Source organism: Schistocerca piceifrons, chromosome X (genome assembly GCF_021461385.2).
Source record: "Schistocerca piceifrons isolate TAMUIC-IGC-003096 chromosome X, iqSchPice1.1, whole genome shotgun sequence".
NCBI classification, from domain to species: Eukaryota; Metazoa; Arthropoda; class Insecta; order Orthoptera; family Acrididae; genus Schistocerca; species Schistocerca piceifrons.
In genome coordinates this window covers 555976093-556000495 of record NC_060149.1, presented here as the reverse complement: position 1 = coordinate 556000495, position 24403 = coordinate 555976093, and positions in this window count along the sequence as shown.

The window sequence follows — 24403 nt, the reverse complement described above, 5'->3', positions numbered from 1 at the left end:
AGATGGGCTTTACAAGCGACGGGTGATGGTAATTTATCACAATATTTGTTCAAGGTTTCCTCAAAATGGATTCAAAATTTTAAAGTAAGACACCGGACTGTTACAAGGAAAATCAATAAACTCATCACTCAAACGCAAATAGCGAATAACGCAGAACTGAGCAGAAAACCTTACGAATTTGTAAAGACTGAAGTCAAAAAATGTATTGATTGGTGAGGCCAACACGTATAATTCCTACCAGCCAAGATTTAATTTGGAAATACATGTAGGACGAACATTATCCTTCAGAGGAACATCAAAAGTTGATATTCTAGCGAAATTCCTGAATGCCTTAACACGTAGTTACACGACACGTTCAATTATAATTGCAAGCAGGATTTTAATGTCCCCATTGCTCGTAGTGGCCGAAGAAAAAAATGGCAAGTTCGCATCAGAACTTGAAAAAGATTTATACAAAGCAGATAATACCGTCGTGTTCGCTTTTACGTCCAGTAAACTGACATCGAAGCTCCTAAGGTAATGGTTTGGACAGATTTATGCACCTAATATGAATAAAAAATGTTTGTAGAATCATGAACTAGACTGAAAGAAAAAAAAAATTACCACCATTCATAAACAATGAAAAGAGATGAATATTTTAACCATTCCTGGCGGAACGGTAAGTGTGATTTGCCTGTTAGACGTACATACATTTCTGTTGTAGAAAAATTCCATGAAACATTTTTCAGACGTAATTATTGTCATTAAACTGCCATAGTCCGATGTGCTTGGTGCGCAAAATCAGAGTGCATTCAGCATTTTTTTGATCTGAACAATTCTTTGCTTTCTCATTACTGTACAGATTTACAATACTGTTACAACAATAACGTACAAAAATTTCAAATACAGTGTGAATCTGAAAAGATTACAATTTCAAACCAAAAAATTACACCAAATGTAGAAAGAAAGCACAAATACAACAGAAAATATTTTATATTTCGTAAAATTAAAGGAATAGAATAGAATATTACATGTAGAATATACATTTAGTATATATTTGTCTGGTAACGACTTATTAAATAAGCCAACGTGACAATTAGCATTGAAGCGAACACATATCGTTCGCGCGCACGACGATATACAGATATTTCTAGCTTATTTCTGATAAATGCTTCTTTGGAGTACCACTTCATCATATATGAGTAACTTTGGTATTGACAATTCTATTCGTCTTTCTGTTAGTCAAATGTCGAAATGGAAAACAAAATAGTGTGGGGGGAGAGGGAAGAGATTTCGAAAAAAACCTACTTTTTCGACAAATCTGGGTGCACCGTTGTAGCGTAGCTTCGAAACTATTTTATTTGAAGTTTTTTTATTTATTATCATTTCAACTGTATTCGTTCACTTTTTTTGAACGAGGTGTTCCATCCTGTTAACGGCCGTATGGGCATGTATAAAAAAAATATGTGTATCTTATATTGTTCTACACTGCGACATATTCAGTGCCAATCAAATTTGAAGCGTATCGCTTGAGTAGGTTTACTTGTAAGATTCAAAATAATACGAAGGGGCGTTAAGAACGTTTTCTGAATGAGGCAGTCAGAAGAGAGTTAGGGGTCAGCCGGATGACCTTACTGAAAAAATTAGGCCCCCATCGCATTTTCCACAGGGCGCAAGATCGATGGAACAGATGACTCGACGGACTCGGTCCATTATTTACTAAACACCATCCCCGCTCTCTCTGGACATACGCTCTGAAATAGCACAGACCAGCGGAAACTTCGAAGTCTATCGCGCACTTCAGCAAAAGGAAAACAATGTAATTACAACGTCAGCTTATAATAATGGCTATAATCTTGTCATAATAGCAAACCGCACAACAAATTACAAACAAAAACCCCATGTCCACAGAACAGTAATTCACACAACATTCATATCCAAACAAATCAGGCTGCATGAAATTTTCACATTTCTTACCTGCATTTTTCTCTATAAATCTGTAAAATAAGTTGTAATGCACAAATTCGCTAATTCTGACTTATTTCGCTGCACTTAACGCCCTACGTTTAATGTGACATACGTCTACAATTTGATGTAACAGTAACACACGCTTTCTTCCCCAAAATTCCGTATCATTGTAATGTACGTATCTTTGTATTGCAGTGTCTTTGACACTCATGCACTTTGTATTCATATGATGGGAATGAATCCAAACACGTGGTATGGAATAATAATTTATTTGTGGCCTAACGGAAGTGCTTAATAATGAAAATCAAAGCGTGTGAATGTGAAAATACCAAGGACTATATCGGTACGTTTCGTTGGAGATCATCCGCAAAAGCAAATGTCCCGGATCGACATTTCAAGTAAGTTGCATTCAAACACAAGTCTATAGCTCACCCATCCTACTTACGCGTGTGTAAGTATGTATTATTGTTTACTGTAGAGTAATTTGCCAGAAAACGAACATGATATGTTTTCTCACGAAAGCACGAAAACCGTCTGATGATGAATTATATTTATTCGAAAGCGATAACGGCCCTTTTTGAATGAAATAACTTAAAACTAATTTGCGACTGGTCGCTGCTGGACACCAGCAATAGATGTCAAGACAGACGGATCCGAAAGTTTAAAAAGTGGCGGGTAGCATTATGCCATCAGTAGAAAATCAGTAAGAACACAATGGGTGGGACACGAGAGCTCAGTGACTTCGAAAGTGGGCCAGTCATTAGATGCCCCTGTGACATTCCATCCTGTCTAGAGCTGACCAAGTCAACTGCTGGTGATGAGACTGTGAAGTGGAAACGCGGAGGAACAACTACAACTATACCGAGAAAGGCAGACGCCGTGTACTGATGGGCTGGGACCGTCAAGCATTGGGCGTGGGGGTTGTAAACAGTCGCACGAAAGCAGCGGAAGCAATCAGTCGAGAGTTCCAAACTGCTAGCAGCAGTCCAATTAGCACAGTGGCTGTGCGCAGGGAGTTAAAAGGAATGGGGCAGAATCGACGAGTAGCTCCTCGTAGGGCAGACACTTCTTAGTCAGTACTAAGTAACGCTTGAGGTGGAGTAAAAGGCGACGCCACTGGACAGTGGATGACAGGAAACGAGCGACTTGGAGTGATAAATCGCGCTTTACCCTGTGTCAATCCGGTGGAAGGGATTGGGTTTGGCGAATACCTAGAGAACGTTACAGGCCATAACCTGCTGCGCCAGCAGTGGAATACGGAGGAGTTTGTGTTACGGTATGGGAATGTTTATCGTGGTTGGAGTCTGGTTCCCTTATTTCACTTAAGAAAATGCTACGTTCGGAAAGATATGAACTCGTTTGACATCACTGTGTACTGCATAGAGTACACGAACTGTTCGCAGGCGATATCTGCTTCTATAAGAATGACGACGCACTCTGTCATAAAGCAAGATATGTGAGATAATGGTTTGTGGACAATTACATTCCTGAAATGCCCTGGCTTGCCCAGAATCCTGACCTCAACCCAATGGAACACCTGATACGTGGACTAGAACGTCAACTCCCTCCAGACAGAATCTTCTAGCATCAGTACCTTCTCTGATTTAAGCTCTTGAGGAAGAGTGGGCTGCCACTCCTTCATAGACATTCAGATATCCTCAACATAATTCCAGACATCATAAAGGCTAAAGGTTTACGCACTCCATAACAATTTCCACTAATAGGTCCTGTACACTTTAAAAAAAAAATGGTTTAAATGGCTCTGAGGACTATGGGACTCAGCTTCTGAGGTCATCAGTCCCCTAGAACTTAGAACTACTTAAACGTAACTAACCTAAGGACATCACACACATCCATGCCCGAGGCAGGATTCGAACCTGCGACCGTAGCGTAGCGCGGTTCAAGACTGAAGCGCCTAGAACCGCTTGGCCACACCGGCCGGGTGTACACTTTCAATCAGATAGTGTATTTTCTTTTCCTGTGTGAGCAATATATCCTGTGTGTCTGCCCATACATTCTGGTTATACCTTTTACACCACAGTTCGAAGTCCGCGCTGAACTGTAAGTTCCCCTATGACTGGCTGCGAAAGTCAGTTCACCTCCAATACGACAACGCGCTGTAAGGCAGTGTAGTGTTCAAACCAACATTCGGAACGAGGACACCTATATCTTAGACGATAGTAAATGCAAAGCAGTCATCAAATTTCAATACAACATTCCTTTACTACGTGCTGTCGTACTTTGCATTAACTTACAGAGACTGTTTTAGGTGCATCCTCAGTCGAACTGATCATTTCAAGAAGGTTACGAGTTATAAAAGTAATACTTAACAGGAGAAGGCAGAAACTTCCTACACCAAAAACCCTCTGTGGATTTATTGTTAATTTGATGTCAATGGTTGTCGAGTCTTCAAGATCTGTATAACATTGTGTATTTTTGTTTTGTAATCTATAATTTATCAGAAAGTAAATTTAAAAACTGCTAACTCATGACCTTTTTGCAACGAATAACTATTCGTCTATTCGTTACAATCAATGAACGCTATACTTGGAAAAACATGTTGATTAAAAAAACAGTAAATATCGTGAACTGCAAACGCAAATAAGACTCACTGTTTATTTTCATTTGGAGATGTAGATGCGCTTGTTATAACAGTGGTTAAGCAAAACACAATAAAACTAGTTTGTTCCTCGTGCTGTTGCCCATTCTTGCAATTCCTCATTAAATTCCATTTATTCAGGTGGAATACACCTTTTCGCATTCAATGTATTTTGCATTGTTTTGACATTGATGGGCACCCATTTTTCAGGAAGTGCTAACTCATTGAGAAGTACGTGATCCTTAGTGAAGCTGTAAATGAACTAAAATAACGCTGTGACAGGACCAACAATGAACTGTTTTGTTTTCACTTGTCCCGGATAATGTGCATCATGCTCAAAACTCATCAATTTACAAGGGCAAAAAGAAATTTTATGTTCCTTAGTAAATTTTCCCATACTTTATTCAGAGAGGCAAAGCTTTTTAAAACAGACAGGCCACTAATTTTTAAATGCTAATATAGTAATATCGTCAACAGTTTGCACTGAGAATTTACCTGATGACTTTTCAATCATTATGGCATACTCTTCAAGTAAATAGGTTCTGTCGTGATGGCTCATCTACTTCTTTATAGTCCTATGTTTATCATTTGTAAGTAAACTTTTTCTGTGTATAGGGAAGTAATTTTTCATCTCCTTAAATCTCCCAGTTGATACAAATCTTAAGCAAAAGTGAATCATTGTGTTATTGTTATTCTGACCGGCACACACGTTGGACAACACGTAAAGCTCATTCGTATCTTTTGGTACATGTTTCTGGATGTAATGGTGTACAAATGAGGAAACTTCATTTTCGTCTTTCTTGGCTTCGCCTTCATCGTGAGTGCTTACTTTTCAAACTGTTTGTTTAAAACATTGATCTGTCGCTTTTTCAAGTAAAAAATAACTTGAACAGGAATATTTGGTAATGGTAAATTTTGCATGTAGTCATGCTTCTGCCCACAGACATTAATTCCCTTTCCACTGCGTTCAGAAACTTCATTAATTTTACCGTAAAATTTTTTGGACCTTCCACAGCGAACCATTAACCGGACTGTTAGTTTGTCACACTTGAAAAGAAAAAAATACAGCAACAGGCCACCAGCGTCTTTTCCTTTCAATTAAACACACTTCCGCATAGTCATTGCAAAAGTGACTCGAGTCAATGAAGTCGGCCGTAGTGGCCGTGCGGTTCTAGGCGCTACAGTCTGGAGCCGAGCGGCCGCTACGGTCGCAGGTTCGATTCCTGCCTCGGGCATGGATGTGTGTGATGTCCTTAGGTTAGTTAGGTTTAATTAGTTCTAAGTTCTAGGCGACTGATGACCTCAGAAGTTAAGTCGCAAAGTGCCCAGAGCCATTTCGGGCCAATGATTTATGAAATTTCTACGTCGACTGAAGATTTCGAACTCCAATAGTGAACCTATTTGATGGTTGACTACTGGCCTTCTTGTTAACTCAATTTCGTAAAAAAGCCAATTCATGACCTTTCTGCAATGAACGATTCAGCTTAAAGCAGACTCAAAACTACGATGTGGCGTTGAATTTTCCACATCAAAAATACTGCCCGAGATTGAAGACGTAATAAGTGGTAGAAAAAGTCCTAGAGCTGATCGACGATCTCAGCCGACACCTTTGGATGCGTAGTGCGGTAGATCAAACGGTGTATGAGGAACTGCTGACAGCAGCTTTCACAGAAAGCATAGTCAATCCAACAAATCGCTTATCACTTCTCTTGCATTCGAAACGAATAATTCTGAAACAGTACGTTCTGGAAGCTCTCCAGCAGTTTTAAGTAACGTCTGTAGATATGCGTCTAATTACAGAATGCTGCTTTCAGTCAAGTGGAGCCTCATTCCCTATTTCGGTTGCAAGCAAAATCGTAGCAACCTAACAAGCTGACGCTCCCATTCCTGTCCAGTGAAATGAAATAGAAAACAAAATAACCTCCGTCCTGACGATGGGAGTGGTGAAGTGTTGTTGGGCGGCAGCGGCAGCGGCAGCCGGATACCAATCTGACCGGCTGTCAGGACCCGCCGCCTGCACAGATTCCCATTTGAGATTTCTAATGCCTTTTAATGGCGCATGACGCAGTGTTTGCATAAACATACAAGACGAACCTGGGGGCACAGCTAAGCAGCACTGCCCCATGTGAACAAGCACGAGGCTACGAAACGAAAACACTTATTTCTCTGCAGAATAACAAGAAGAGAAAGAAGCGACAGGGCTGTGATGATGTTGTCTTCGAACTGCTGTTGTCTTGCCGGCTGAACTCGCGACACGGACAGCAGCTGATTGTTTGAGTGGCTCGCAGTTTATCTCGTTTTAGCCGCCACGTAAACGTTTGCGGGCAGGGTTTCCGGCTGCTAGCGCCGGTCGTGATTTACCGCTGACCGCTCTGATTAACCTGCGACCGCGGGATGGAGCAATTATTAAAGCGCTCGGCGCTGACGCCATAGCAAGCCTACGTCATTTTACGCCAACAAACGATACGTGAACGCGTAACAGAAACGGCAGCATCTGCGATTAAAACAGTGGCATGTCGAAAATATTTCAGGAACAAGTAACTGAAACGACGTGTGATACTTCAGCTCGTCACATACAGTAGCAAAAGCAAAACTGAACAGACGCTCTTTCTGAAGTTATTTAACACAGCTTTAAACGTTTATAGGTAAATTCTCATCTCATTATAGGACTTATAGGCGTTGTAGTAAGTCTTTGCCAGATACGTGCACTAATGGTATGACCTCTAGACTGGCGCCTGAGTGCACCTTCTTAGGCATATAATAAAGGAAAATTTCAGTCGATTAGACTAACCCTGTTCCATTGAACAGCACATACTCGAAATTTATCCACAGAGAGTAAGAACGCCCTCGAAACTTCCTGACGTTACACCTGTGAGATAGACAAGTACGATAACGTGCAATTTTTTTCCCGAAAGTATTTATGTCCAAGTATTGATCACGTTTATGGGATGCTTGATCCTGGGTACACACAAACGTGACAAAAGTCACAGAATACCTCCTAATATCGTGTCGGACCTCCTCTTTCCCGCAGCTAGACGTGGCATGGACTCAACAAGTCGTTGGAAGCCCCTGCAGAAATATATAGCCATGCTGCCTCTGTAGCGGTCCATACCTGCGAAAGTGTTTCTGGTGCAAGATTTTGAAAACACGAACTAACCTCTCGATTATTTCCCATAAGTGTTCGATGGTATTCAGGTCGAGTGACCTGGCTGGCCAAATCATTCACTCGAATTGTCTAGAACGTTCTGCAAACCAATCGCGAGCAGTTGTGACCTGGTGACTCAGCGTATTGTCATTCATGAAAATTCCATCGTTGTTCGGGAACATGAAGTCCATGAGTGTCTGTAAATGATCTCCAAGTAGCCGAACATAACGATTTCCGGTCAATGATCGTCTCAGTTGGATCAGAGGACTCAGTACATTCTACATAAACACAGCCCATACTAATAAGGAGAAGCCACCAGCCTACACAGTGCCGTGTCAACAACTTGGGTCCATGGCTTCATGGAGTTTGCACAACACTAGAACTCGACCATCACCCCTTGCCAACTGAAATCGGGACTCTGTAGGCCAGGTCACGCTTTTCCAGTCGGTTACGGTCAAACCGATATGTTGACGACCCCAGGAGAGGCTTTGCAGGCGATGTCGTGCTGTTAGCACAGGCACTCGTGTCGGTCGTCTGCTGCCATAGCCCATTAACGCACTGTCCTAATGGATACGTTCGTCGTACGTCCGACTATGATTTTTGCGGTTATTTCACGCAGTGTCGCTTCTTCTGTTAGCACTGACAGCTCTACGTAAACATCGCTGCTTTTGGTCTTTAAGTAAAGGCTGTCGGCTACTGCACTGTCCGTGGTGAGAGGTAATACCTGTAATTTGGTATTATCGGCACACTCTTGACACTGTTGATCTCGGAATCTTCAATTTCCAAACGATTTTCGAAATGGAGTGTCCCATGCGTCTAGCTCGAACTGCCGTTCCGCATTCACAGTCTGTTAATTCCCGTCGTGTTGTCATAACCACGTTGGAAACCTCTTCGCACGGATCACTTGCGTACAAATGACAGCTCTGCCGATGCAGTGCCCTTTTACACCTTGTCTATGCTATACTACCGACATCTGTACATGTGCATATCGCTAGCCCATTACTTTTCTCATCTCAGAGTAGTAGCCTAGGAATATGGGAACTGTTCAGTTAGACTTCCGACTGAGAAGATTTGCTGGTCTCTCTGTCGTAGCCGGCCGCGCTGGCCGTGCGGTTCTAGGCGCTTCAGTCCGGAACCGCGGGACTGCTTAGGTCGCAGGTTCGAATCCTCCCTCTGGCATGGATGTGTGTGATGTCCTTAGGTTAGTTAGGTTTAAGTAGTTCTAAGTTCTAGGGGACTGATGACCTAAGATGTTAAGTCCCATACTGCTCAGAGCCATTTGAACCATTTTTCTGTCGTACCGTAGATCTTGAAGAGAGGTAAGTTTGCTCTGCTTCAGCTTATAGGGTAGAATTCACCTGGAAGGTGCTTCATAAACATGTTGTTGTCTTTCATACATATTTCTTTTGCATTCTACCCAGATTCAAATTTAATATGTGTTTACTTCTTTCTAGTCGTTGAAATTATGTTCCAAATATCAATTAAATATAACTGGAAAAAAATGGCTTGCTGAAATCATATAGTATATTTTTTATAGGCAGACACACTACTGGCCATTAAAATTGCTACTCCAAGAAGAAATGCAGATGATAAACGGGTATTCATTGGACAAATATATTATACTAGAACTGACATGTGATTAAATTTTCACGCAATTTAGGAGCATAGATCCTGAGAAATCAGTACCCAGAACAACCACCTCTGGTCGTAATAACGGCCTTGATACGCCTGGGTATTGAGTCAAACAGAGCTTGGATGACGTGTACAGGTACAGCTGCACATGCAGCTTCAACAGGATACCACAGTTCATCAAGAGTAGTGACTGGCGTATTGTGACGAGCCAGCTGCTGGGCCACCATTGACTAGACGTTTTCAATTGGTGAGAGATCTGGAGAATGTGCCCGTACAGGGTCTACATCGTGCGGTCGTGCATTATCCTACTGAAATGTAGGGTTTCGCAGGGATCGAATGAAGGGTACAGCCACGGGTCGTAACAAATGGTTCAAATGGCTCTGAGCACTATGGGACTTAACTTCAAAGGTCATCTGTCCCCTAGAACTTAGAACTACTTAAACCTAACTAATCTAAGGACATCACACACATCCATGACCGAGGTAGGATTCGAACCAGCGACCGTAGCAGTCGCGCGGTCCAGACTGAAGCGTCTAGAACCGCTCGACCACATCGGCCGGCGGGTCGTAACACATCTGAAATGTAACGTCTACTTTTCAAAGTGCCGTCAATGCGAACAAGAGGTGACCGAGACGTGTAACCAATGGCACCCCATACCACCACGCCGGGTGATACGCCAGTATGGCAATGACGAATATACGTTTCCAATGTGCGTTCACCGCGATGTCGCCAAACACGGATACGACCATCATGATGCTGTAAACAGAAACTGGATTCATCCGAAAAAACGACGTTTTACCATTCGTGCAACCAGGTTCGTCGTTGAGTACACCATCCTGTCTGTGTTGCAGCGTCAAGAGTAACCGCCGGGTCTCCGAGCTGATGGTCCATGCTGCTGCAAACGTCGTCGAACTGCTCGTGCAGATGGTTGTTGTCTTGCAAATGTCCCCGTCTGGTGACTCAGGGACGAGACGTGGCTGCACGATCCGTTACAGCCATGCGGATATGATGCCTGTCATCTCGACTGCTAGTGATACGAGGCCATTGGGATCCAGGACGGCGTTCCGTAGTACCCTACTGAACCCACCTATTCCATATTCAGCTAACAGTCATTGGATCTCGTCCAACGCGAGCAGCAGTGTTGCTATGCGATAAACCGCAATCGTGATAGGCTAAATCAGACCTTTATAAAAGTCGGAAACGTGATGGTACGCATTTCTCCTCCTTACACGAGGCATCACAACAACGTTTCACCAGGCAACGCCGGTCAACTGCTGTTCGTGTATGAAAAATCGTTTGGAAACTTTCCTCATGTCAGCACGTTGTAGGTGTCTCCACCGGCGCCAACCATGTGTGAATGCTCTGAAAAGCTAATCATTTGCATATCACAGGATCTTCTTCCTGTCGGTTAAATTTCGCGTCTGTAGCACGGCATCTTCGTGGTGCAGCAATTTTAATGGCCAATAGTGTATTATACGATGTATCCGCCCAGTTTAGGCTCCCCTTTCTACTCCATTTGCAATTAGTTTCACTCCCTGATTTTTCTCGTCTGTTTGTTATCAAAATATCCGATAGACGCAGCTGTTTATTTTTCTTTTTCTCATACAGTCATACAGTCTGCAAAGCGACTCTGCGAACATTTTCCACGGAATCAGCAATTTCGTTACAACAGCATTTTCTCAAATTTCCCGACGCACTTCTGCGACTATACAGGGTGTCCTCTTCATTAACAGCTTGTAAAAGATGTGGACTATTTCACCAGAACTTAATTCAAAAGATGGTATTTACTGACGGTGGCGAATGTGTTATTCTTCGAATTTTTACACGATGAGATGACATTACGTTAATAGAATTGCATCCAGGCAATCAAGGTACTGTTGTCTAAATAACTACTCTGTTTAATTAAATTTCAGTTCGCGGTAGATGAGAATTGGTCGCTTTCGGCTATACGCATTATACCCCAAGGGAAATGTCATCCATATTGACAGAAAACGTTTCCTATCTCCTTAAATATTTGGTTTCTCTCTACGCAGTTTTATTTAGATATTTATATACACGTATATACTCCTACACAGTGAAGTTGCCTCTTAATAATATTAGCAACTATCTGTCGTATTCCATTTCCGTATGAACCGGGGTGAAAATAACTATATGCCTATGAACGCACTTCAGTCTCTGTCTTACTTTCATGGTTTCTGCCACGATATGGGATGGATGCAGGAGAACGGCTTCTTGAACAGAATTTCTTTAAATGTACCCAATAGGATTTCATGTGAAAAATGTCGCCCTTCTTCCAAAATTTCCTGTTAAGTTCAAAAGGAATTTTTATTTTACTTACGTATAAATGTTACCTATATTGTACTACCGGCGCATTTCTAAATTCGTTCGATGCCTGCTGTCATGGGTACTTGATACAGACTCAAACGTTGGAGTAGCACTGTAGAATTGACGTCTTCCGTGCGACATTTTTTAGATTTGCACTCCATATTCCATGAACGCTTCCATCTAATCTTTCTCCAATTCGCCTTCCCTACTAATGACTTTGCGTGTTCCTCCATTTCATACAATTTAGTAGTGTTTAAACTACGCAACAGGTTCCAGAAATTCACCACCTACCTTGACATCTGATACAGCTCGACTCGTTTCATTTGTGATGGACACTGTGTTCTATCTTTTAAGGGGAGTTTGCTTTCAGTACACCAAGTAGATAATAGGCCACTTCACGCCAGGAACGAAACAACAACAAAGCTGAAAGAAGAAGCAATAGTTCTGCACGCGATTTCAGCTGTATGACACAATAAAAATTCTTCATATAGGTTATTTTGAAAGTATGGAAGGAGGACTTGTGAATACCACCCTATTTTTCTAGACCAACTGCGCAAAAAACACCGTAAAAGAAAGCCTGGAAAATATCAGGGCACCGCACCAGGGGAGACAGATTCCTTGACGATGGGACAATTAAGAGATGTGAGGTACGAGTTTTCACACAAAAATCATTGATTTACCACTTCATTCACTTTTACTTTAATTTCAAACACCGCTACTTGTTTCAATGAACATCCTATAATCATCTTTTATATGCTGGACATAAATTAGAAATCACAAACAAGAACTTGAAAATATTTCATAACTGAAAGAAAGGTTATAAGATGGACCTTCACTGCCGAAAAAAATGCAGCACCTTCAAGAACTGTGTTCCGTGGCACCAGCGAATCGTATGTTCATACTCAGCTGTTGAAGTGTTAGTGATTCATTAGTCACGACCGGCCGCTGTGGTCGAGCGGTTCTAGGGGCTTCAGTCCGTAACCACGCGGCTGCTACGGTCGCGGGTTCGAATCCTGCTTCGGGCATGGAAGTATGTGATGTCCTTAGGTTAGTTAGGTTTAAGTAGTTCTAAGTCTAGGGGACTGATGACCTCAGATGTTAAGTCCCATAGTGCTTGGAGCCATTTGAACCATTAGTCACCGCCATTGGCGATCGGATGGAACTCAGGAGGCCTGTCTGCGGGTCCTCTGTTTTGACTCTACAAGCAGTAACTGCGCAGACTTCAGAGGTGAACAGTGTCAGTAACATTCATTTCAGTGTACAACCATGCCCCGCCGACGAGTACATGCTTCTGTTGAACAACTTCAGGTTTGACGGGGTCGAATTGTGAGCCTGCAGTAAACTGGATGGACGCATCGACAGGACTGCTCCAAATGTTTGGGGTAATGCACGGGCTGGTTGTCACTGCTTTCGGCAGTGGCCTGTGGAACGCTCTCGCACCCGTAGACCAGGTTCTGGACGTCCGTACAGAAAATATACACGTCAAGATCGATGCAATGTACGAGCAGCGGTGGCCGACCGAACATCACTCAGGGAAGATATCAGGGAACATGTCGCGCCTACTGTGTCACCAAGGGCAAATTGGGAACTGTCTGCTTGCGGAGGGTATAATATCACAAGTGCCTCTGGCCAGGCAACTTCTGACACCGCCAATCAGGGAAACTCTGACGGCGTAAAAGAATCGACTGAGGAGTGGAATGACACTCTGTTGTTTTCAGTGATGAGAGTAGTTTATGTCTGCATGCGAGTGATGGATGTACACGCTTGCAGATTAGACCTGGTATCGGCCTATTTCGGAATGCATTTGCCCACGACACACAGGTCCATCCCAGGCTTCGTGGTGTGGGGAGCCATCAGTTAAGGCTCGCAGTCACATCCGGTCTTCCTACAGAGTAGCATAACCAGTGCCCGCTACATAGCACATGCTCTTATTCCCGTGCTACTGCTATTTCTTCAGCAGGAAGGTAATGTACTCCTTCAGCAGGACAGTGCACGTCCTCGTGCGACTGTTGCTATGAAACGTGCTCTTCGTGGTGTACAACAAATGCCCTGACCAGGAAGACCACCAGATATCTCGCCAGTTGGACACGCAGGGGACATTGTGGTGTGTGAACTTACTCGTTCCCCAGTGTCTACAGCAACTTTACCTAATTGCAAACAAAATATGCATGATACTTGAGTAGTATTTCGCAGGTTGCCACTCGGCACCTTTGTCATATTTTGCGTACGGGAATATTCGCCTCAGTTGTCACCAGAGTGGGTATACTGTGTACTGCTGCGGCTGCTTGGGCACCCTGTCCTGTTGCATGTGTGTTTCATTTGGTCTGAATTTGTTATCAGGTACTACTACAATGATTGTCACATCACTTGCTAATAAAGTGACACTGTCCTTTAAGGTAACGCATCTTTTCTCCGCGCAGTGTATACGAGAGCTTGAGATTTTCTTACAAGACTAACAGTTTGCATAAAAACTACGAAAAGAAAAATTACTAAACTTATTTAAAAGTTTCTTAGATATATTCACAAACAAATCACGCTAACTTTCATTTATTTTCCTTCGACCTGTAACTTTTTGATCACCCCTTATTGTAACGTTGATACCATCGGAATTATCACTGTGTGAGACCCATGAAATGCTCTAATCTTCAGCACATAATGAATATTTGCAGCTTGTTAGAATCTAAATATTTCTTACGTAAACTTTTTTGCATCTCACTGGGCGCAAGGAAATAGCAGTTTACATTTGGATATCTCAGGTTAATCGCTTTTTCATTCATTTCTGTCAAACAGTTAATGGAGTGAAACTTGCATAACAGTTTAAATTAGTTTAGATGTCTTTGTATGTGCTGTTTTATTTATTCACACGTGTAATATCGGCTTTCAGGTCATTCACAGTAGTAAGGAAATTGCACCATCAAATGTCCAATAATTAATTACCCAAATGTATATATGCCATTGGTCATTGTTGACACCAAGCTATGGAGAAAATTACGATTTGACATCCAGATAAAAATCATGTTAAGTAACATTTACCCCGAATATTTACGTTGATAGCTGATTACTACTTGTGAACCCGCTTCGATAGCCTAAGTCGCCAACGAAGTCAGCATGTACGATAGCACTCGATTTTGAGGAAAGCCGGTTCGAATCATGGTTGTGGATGAAGTTTTCACTGGCAGTATTTGGCCGGTAAGAAGAGGAGAGGTTACGGCTTAAGACTTCTGATCACAAGTCTTCGCACCGATGTTCTTGATTAAATTCCAAACCTCTTTGCAGCGTCTCATGAAGCGAGAGCATGTGACAGTGTTGATGGTGATCCGTGTGTCGAATGTGGACGTTCATCTCGGCGCTCCCTTGCTGCTCTTCGTGAGGAGTAGGCTATTAGCTGGCACTGGGCCTCACCCATTCCCTTCTCTCATCGCCGTCATAATCATGCAACACAAACATAACACCACAATACACAAGCAACCATTACACTTACCAACACTCTACAGGTACACAGACGACCGAACTATCGCATATACGCAAAGAATGGGGCCAATGTGGGCGGAGGGAGAACATTCTTTCCGACAGGCAGCTGAATCCATTCGGGGGATTATCCCAGCCAACAATGTTCTATGACATTTTTACTATTTATGACTGGCGAGAAAGTCTAAATTGCCACTTTGTATAAATAAAATAGGTCTGCCGAAGGCGATGTAAGATGCTGTTTTAAAGAAACAATAAGCCTCTGTATGTGACGCTAGAGTGTCTGCAGAACCGTGTCCACGTTTCTGTGAGGGAATTATTATCCAAAAGTAGTTCGTTTCTGTGCCTCCAGTTCACTGAGTGAATGCTGCTGTCCCTTTTGAGTGAGTCCACGTTATTAACTACAAATCCTGTGAGTAACACTGCATTTCGAAATGAGAGCAATGGAAATACTACATTAAAATAATTTTGAACAGGTCCCGTGGGGCCCAATGCTATCTACCGAGCGCCGTGTCATCCTGAACCAAAAGGCGTTACTAGATGTGCATAGGGAGGGGCAAGTTGTCAGCACACCGCTCTCCTGGCCGTTGTGAACTTTCGTTACTGGAGCCACTGCTTCTCAGTCAAGTAGCTCCTCATTTCTCCTCACACGGGCAGAGCCCAACCAGAGCAATACTACACACCAGTTCTAAGACTCTTTCTTGGCCTGATAATATCCTTTGTGAATACACAGTTACTCCCAGATTATGACAGCTGTTACGGCATGAGAGTACGACGTACTTTCACTGCCTACTGCTGTAGTTTCCTCACACTTGACGATTTTACTGGAGCACTGACCCCTGCCCATATTGCGATGATCTTGCAGAAATTCAGCGCATGGGCACCAGAGCCAACCTCAATACGTGGTGCTGTCAAAAATACAGTAACTGAGGTGCTATTTATATTTCCTCAATCATCCACCAAAGCATCGAGCCGGCAGCTACTGTGGCCAGACGGCTAGCGTGTGGCCCAGGTATCCATTGGCGACACTATCCAAGTAGTAGGGTAGTGGGGGTGTCACTCTACTTTTTATATCAAATTCATATGAAAATTAATTAAATTGATCAATTAATAACCCAACCCCAGCCCACCCCCGCCCACGAGCACGTCCACCCCCACCCCCAGATGACATCAAGCGTTTTTCTCAGATCCACGTGCGCCCCAGCCCCATCATCCCAATCCCACCTACCCCCTCTCCCACCCCTTCCCCTCCCCACAACCTACCCTATTGGCAGATATTTTTAATTTTGGTGGGAATTTCGAATCATGGCGGTCCTGATGGGTGGAAAGCTCAAGTGCACTCCCTAAGACAGTTAAACCACCAGGGGCACTTGGAATTGACAGGAAATTAAAAATGGTGGTGCCCTACCTGGGACTCAAACACTGATGTTCTTGGGTGGAAAGCCCAAGTGCACCCCCAACAAAGGGAGAGGAAGGTTAGGTTAGTGTACTTTATGTATTTTGGTCAGGAAACTGACGCAATGATCGATCCCAATTACGTAATTAATCACAGAGATCGGCCCTAATTAGACAACTATATGCAAAGTGCTCCACAAGCACGGCATAAAATCGCAAAACTAATGATACCAGACTACTGGTGTTATCCTGCTGGCAAAAAATTTCGCAATACCACTCGAAACTATTGACAGACACACTCAAACTCTACCCTACACCTACAAGTTGGCAGGAAAAAGGCAGTGGTGATAGGAATTATCTTTATTGTTTTTGGCAGTAAATATGTTCAACTGACGAGATGCTCGTGTTGAACAGAGAGGAGTTTAAAAAGAGTATTACCTGCAAGCGTACACTATCTATCGTTGTTTGACATCAGAGTTCGCTACAGACGCTTACTAAAAAATCACCCTACAGCCCAGCTAACTGAAGACAATACATGCTATCACAGCTAATGGAAAAAATGCGTCACAGTTCTAATTACACTTCCAAATTCTCATGAAAAACACAGCACTCATAATGAATGAGTCATAATGCAGCTCATGTACTGGGCAAAGTCATCGTCCTAAAAGACCGCAAAGGGGATGGTAGTTTAACGTGCGTTCTCCTCGATGTACAATCACAAACTGCCAAAAATCGAGGCCCTCTCCCCTCACTCCACCTACAGAGTTGATGGGCAGAGGGAGGGAGCTACTGCACCAACAGCCTCGCAGCACGTGCTGGCCGCTGTCTGCCTTCAGTCGATGGTCCTCCACTGACACAAAAGCAAGTGTAGATAACTAAACAATAAGAGATAAAAGAATGGCTATCCCGAATGCATCTTGTTCATCTAAAGTATAGTGACACAGCCACCTCTAATGGTACATTGTGCACATATCACACAGAATCGATATTTTAAGGAAGTGGTTTTTCCATTTTACAGTTTGTTACCATAGTTTATCGTGGAGAAACCTGCAGGAAGGATGTATGACACGCGCTGAAAATATATTTCTTACATTGGAATGATAACAGTGCTACAGTCGACATGACTGATAGGTCAGAAACTGTAGTGAGCTAACATTACAGCCAGTGTTAAGTGCAGAACTGTGCAAACTTCGGAGTGTGTGTGTTTCGGTTCCCTCTTACCAATACCCTCCCGGTACTGATCCCAGACACTAGAAACATACTTTAAAATTGATAGCGTAATTGATTTACGTAAAACGCTTCAAACTCCATCTGTCTGGAGCTCCATCATGCATAAAGAAACTACCCGTTTCTTGTTCTTCTTAACCGTCTGCTATTACATCACTGCACTTTCAAATATACTAGTATACACCGCTAAGGGATGCTAACCTTCTTGACATGGGTGTGTCTGGAGAAATCTTGTGCACTTGGTTGGAAAATGAGTCGGCAAGCTCCATTCATTCACGAGACGCAGAATGTAGCAGACTACTTCCGGTCAGCTGCAGATTAAATCGGTAACGGTACTGCTGGTTGGGTTGGTCAGAGGCAGTGCGAGGTGGTCGTTCAGTCTCTAATTTTATCCTAAGACTGAGAGAATGCTCTATGACTCCCATCCGCATAGAGATAGATCGTAAATTATGCACTATGTTCGAGGTGCTAGAATATGAGCACTGTCTGGTATACTTTGATGATGTATATGTTCGAGAAATAACAATGAATGGACATACTGCACATTCTACATTCGCAATGATACTCGCAAAGTAGAGAAGGGACGGTTTAGTGATTATACAGAAACTGAGAAACGTTCTGTCGCATCACTGGTCGGTGTTGAAATTACTGTAAAATTGCTAAAATTGTTCGCACGATCAACTATGATACTTATTATTACAGTGCATCGATGGTGTCTTTTCCACCCCATCCGTCCAGTGCTACCACATAATGATTGACTGACATCGCTTGTCTGAGATAGAGAAATAGTTTTGGTGGAGGGACAACATCTTCTGGGGATGGTTAGCACAGAAACAGTGATCGATTACAAGATTGCAGTATGAGGAATCAGTAGAAACGGAACGCAGAGCCATTAGCTATTCCATCACTGTGACAGATGAGTTTAAATGTAGATGTCGTCAATCACCTTCGGACAGCAGTTTGGAAACTCTCCACAATGCCACCAAACTCTTCCAGTTTCCTTATGTTGTAACTGTCTTTTATTTAAAATCATCCAGTGTGTGTGGTGTGTTATAGTAGCAGCAGTAGCAACACGATTTACACTGTGCAACGTCTAGTTTACTGCGAGAAGCAGGGGATCAGAATGTGTTAATGTCAGTTTAGAACCTGACACAGACCTCGAAGTCGTGGCAGAAAAACAAAATAGATGGCAGTGTACAAAGCGGGTTACAACAGAAAAAGCAATGTTTCATACAACGACACAGGATCACAGAGAGAGTCTCTTACGACTTATTGTATAGTTTGTGGGATACGGTCATCCTCCTATAGTACAGGCGATGCAACTTTACACTGGTCTGGGCAGTGGATCAAAACCTGTATATTTAATACGATCGTTACATGTGCTCGATGCCAGCAAGCAGATAGTTCGTAGTATTTCTCTGCTGGATGGTACAGAATAACGATGATAGAATTTGTGTGTGATAGATGTGAATGGATTGTGAGGGACGTGGATCAGCTTCGATGATGAGTCGTCCTAATTTTCCAAACAAGAAACGCATATAATTGATAATTAATTGAAACCGTCAGCTGCCGACAGGTGTTGTTGATATACCTCGATTGGGAGAGCTGAAAATGTGTGCCCCGACTGGAACACGAACCCGGGGTCTCCTGCTTACACGGCGGACGCTCTATCCATCTGAGCCACCGAGGACACAGATGAATAGCGCGACTGCAGGGACTTATCCCTTGCACGCTTCCCATGAGACCCACATTCCCAACTGTCCACAATCCACATACGTAAAGTTCCTAATAGATATTTACCCACCGAGGACACAGATGAATAGCGCGACTGCAGGGACTTATCCCTTGCACGCTTCCCATGAGACCCACATTCCCAACTGTCCACAATCCACATACGTAATGTTCCTAATAGATATTTACCCATTACGTATGTAGATTGTGGACAGTTGGGAATGTGGGTCTCATGGGAAGCGTGCAAGGGATAAGTCTCTGCAGTTGCGCTATTCATCTGTGTCCTCGGTGGCTCAGATGGATAGAGCATCTGCCATGTAAGCAGGAGATCGTGGGTTTGAGTCCCGGTTGGGGCACACATTTTCAGATGTCCCAATCGAGGTCTATCAACAACACCTGTCGGCAGCTGAGCTTTTTAATTAATTATCATTTATTCTAGAGAAGCTGCACGGTCATCAAATGGTATCTGTTCTTTCGATAACAGTTACTATGTTCGTTTATAGAAACGTACATGGTTGGCGGAGATATGACATCATGTTCCCATTTCTATTGAGTGGTCGACACACGCTCCTGTCGCATTAACTCAGCTCGTTCATTTCTCTACAGGATGCAGAAGGTCTTAGATATAGTGCTCTCTGACTTCCGTACAGGTCAGACTTAAATTGGGGCGATCACATAAGTAAGCTGCGTGGATAGGCGGGGCTGGGGGAGGGGGCGCATAGACTTAGGTGCAGTTACAAGATGCAGAGGGACTGTCTAAAAAACAGTGCTTGAGTTTCTGCCGTATGGGATCCTTAGTAGATAGGTTCGAAAAAAGTGAGGGCTCAATCCGAAATATAAGAGTGCCACGAATTTGATTCACCAGTGGTTGTAATCATTAAAAGAGGTCTCTACAGGATGCAACGCAAGTAAGTGGTTGACTGGACAGACTTGATTCCAAATCGCAGACAGCATTTCTACCAGAAAGAATAACACTGTCAGCGGCTCGTGTGTGTAGACTCAAGACCGCTTTTCATGCAGGGTGACGGTAACGTTGTCATAACGATCGTGTTTTTAATAGCACTGTCCTTATGCGAAATGTATGTTGTGGGCTGTAGAATCCCTCTGTGATCAGCTTCAGCTTCAGATGTCATTTCTCAATAGTGTTCCTCGAAAAGAACATCATGTTCCCTTCACGGATTCCCATTTTACCTACCTGGTGAGTGTAATCTGGCCACAGAACAATAAATAAATAAATAAATTACTCGCCATGTAAAGTGGCTCTCATGATCAATTTAATTTCTAAATAACGAGGACATTCTGCGGTGCTTGCTAGTTTTTGCATCAAAATAGTCGAAGTTTTTTTTCCTGCTTTTATACAGGGTGGGTATGTCTCTGCTGATCATTTGTGATCGGTGGCAGTACACTTCGCTGGACATCACAAAATAATAAGATGCGAGTGCAGTCGAACGTAAAAAACTATACCGATTTTGCTCATAAAACTAAATGAAAATGGACTTCGTCTATTTTCGTGGAAAGAGGACATTTATTATTGGCGCGAATCTTTTTTTTTTAATAGTTGCTTTTTTTTATAGGAGTCGAGTTGATGTTAAATAGACCAGCGCAGAACGGCAGGCAACTTGCCTACAAGACTGTGGCCCTCCCTCTATCCCAGCTGGATCGTTCTCAAGAATTTCGTTGTTGTTCCAAAGGGCTCCCGTCATTCTGAGAAATACTTTTAATATATTGCAAGAAAGAGCACAGCCCTAGGTCAAACAAATTCCTGGCAAAATTCGAAATTCCCGCCAAAATTCTAAATGTCTGCCAATAGTGTAGGTTGTGGGGAGGGGAGGGGCTGGGGATGGGGGGAGGGAGTGAGGGGGATGAGGAGGCTGGGGCACACGTGCAGCTGAGAAAAACATGAGACGTCATCTGGGGGCGACGGTGGGCGTACGGGGGCAGGGCTGGGCCGTGGTGGGTGAGGGTGGGGGTGGTTTATTGATCAATTTAATTAAGTTGCATATCAGTTTGATGTAAAAACTGGAGTGACAGCCCCACTACCCTGCTACTTATCCAGTCCAGTCATTGGTTCAGCATGTGACCGGACCATCCATCTGTTCACGATCTGTTGGGCAGCCTTTGCTCGTTCGTCAGCCACAACTCGTAAGTTGAGGTTCGTACCAGTGCCCTTGCTACTGGCACCCCAATGCCTCGCAACCTCCCCCTCCCCTCCCCCGCCTTCCCCCACTTTTCACCCCCCCCCCCACCCAACCAAGACTTGGCGATCAACGGTCCCAGCCGCAGGCAGTGAGGCCATGAGACCGTGACTGTCAGCTGTTCCGATCCCGCCGCTGCGTCAATAGCAGGGAACATATTTCGTAGAGCATATGCGTGCCGCCGCCAACGTAGTGCGCCGCTAGAGATGTTGATGTCTTGTTCACTGGTTTGTGTCATCCACGACCGCCATTCGAAGCTGAAACACCTTGATGGGGAACAGCTTCGCCACCATTATCAACTGAAGAATGGATTCCCACCTGTCCAGTAGTGATGATGATGTTTGGTTTTGATGGACGCTCAACTGTACGGTTATCAGAGCCCATACAAAGTTACAATTTTTCACACAGTCCAATTTCTTTACTCAGTCCAATTTAGCCAGTGTCACGAATGATGATGATGATGAAATGATCAGGACAACACAAACATCCAGTCCCCGGGCAAAGAAAATACCCAACACGGCCGGGAATCGATCCCAGGACCCGTGATCCATCGAGTGATGATCATACAAACCGGACATGTTGCACTGTTATCAGAAGCGGTATGGGACAAATAAAAGCAGAGTTTGTAGCATTCTGAATCGTTATGAAGGTATCGCCAACGTCAGTGACTCAAGAAATTTCATTATGAGTTAGTGGCAGCCTATGTGTACTGTAACTGCTGGTAAGTTCCTCATTTCCTTTTTTCCTACTTTAGTACCTATCGTCTTTGCTCTTTCCTTATAGTGATATGCCATAGGAAGTTAATTCGGCAACGGAGGCCAGCGTATTTTGAGGAAGAGTGCCAAGCGATGAGCCTACGAAACCTGTGATATGTACCCTGGTTCATGACATGGTAGTTGAACATTACACGAAGCACCGCAGTAGAGTCGCTTGGATAAACCATGGAAAGCGTAGGCTTCCAGAGAAATACAGACAAGTATAGGATAAATTTGGTAGAAAGGTGGATTTGTCAAATCAGTAAATGTGTGATTTCTGTGTCTAGGAATGTACTCTAGTAGTTAATTGATTGACGTTAACAGAATGCCTGAATTGTTTTCAGGCGTTTTTCTTCCTTTACGTTCCTGAGCTGAGGTTCTTTTTTCTTTTGTCTTACTTTGTTTCATACGTTTGTGACAACTGTCCCATTAAAAGACTCTGGACAAAGCCATGTAATGCACAATCGACCACTAGACGACACGAGAGGCGGACCCGCCAGTATAAGGAGAGGAGAGAATATTGCATCGCCAGCGTAGAAGTAGCAAAACCAGAATGGGTCTGTCAGGAGCGCTCATTGACTTCGAACCTGGTCTGGTCATTAAATTTCACCTGAATAACAGATCCATCAGGAATGTTTCAACACTTCTAGAGGTGCCCAAGTCGACGGTTGGTGATGTGACTGTGAAGGGTAATCGCGAATGAGGAACCACAGCTAAACCAAGACCAGATAGACGCTATGTAGAGACGGACAGGGACCTTAGAGCATTGCGGAAGGCTGTTGTAAAAAATCGCTTGAAATGAGCGGAGGAATTCAGTTGCAAGGTCGAAAGTGCTATCAGCAGTTCGTCCAGTACAATGACTGTATGTAGTGATTTAACAAGAATAGGGTACAATGGTCGAGCAGCTCGTCGAAAGGCACACATTTCTGTAGTCAATTATAAGCGACGCTTAAAGTGGTACAGCAGGGAGCGACGACCCTGGGCACAGGATGACTGGAAATCTAAGATTTGGACTGATGTACCACGCTATACCGTGGGGCAATCCGATGCAAGGATTTGGGTTAGGCGAATGCTTGGAGAATGTCAGCCGTCAGCGTGTGTCGTGCCAACAGTGAAGTACAGAAGAGTTGGTGTTCCGGTATGGGAGTGTTTTCCGTGGTTAAGCTGTGGCACTCCTACTGCGCTTCAGAAAAAGATAAATGCGGACGGGTATGAACACATTTTACAGCTTTGTTCACATCGTACTGCAAAGGAACAGTTCAGAGACGATGACTGTACCAGCGTGACAATGCATCCTCTCATAAAGCAGTACCTGTGAGGCATTGATTTGTGGACAATAGCATTCCTGCACTGAGCTGGCCTGCCGAAAGTTAGAACGTCGACTTCTCTCGAGACCCCAGCGTCCAACATAACTATCTTCTCTGGTTTCAGTTCTCGAGGAAGGAGAGGCCTTCATCTCTCCACAGACTTTCAGATTCCTGACGAAATCTTTCACAGGAGAACGACTAGATATCCGTGTCTAAAGGCACACTAATCGGCACGCAGTCACGTTGCCGCAGAGGAACTCGTGATGGTAAAATGTTCGCTTGCCGAATTAGTTATGCCCGTTGGACCCTGACATCCGTACGCAGTGCGTGAACTATTTCGTTATTAAGGACGCCAGGAGAAGCTGAAGAATCACTTTCAAACACCTCATTTGAGCTGCGCCCAACAGAGTTCAAGCCGTCATGAAAGCGACGAGTGGACACACCCCAATTAATAATGTCCACGAATAGATGTCCGGATGCTTTTGACCAGATAGTGTACGTGAAAGCCGAACGTAAATTCTAAACTAATGGAAGTACATTTCCACTGGAACTGAAGGTTATAATGAAATTACCGTGACGATAGGTGCTGCACAGTTCTGGAATTACTGCAGAAGAATTTTTTACGTTAAATAACGTGATTATATGATCAAATTAGTGAACTGAAGGACTAAGATAAC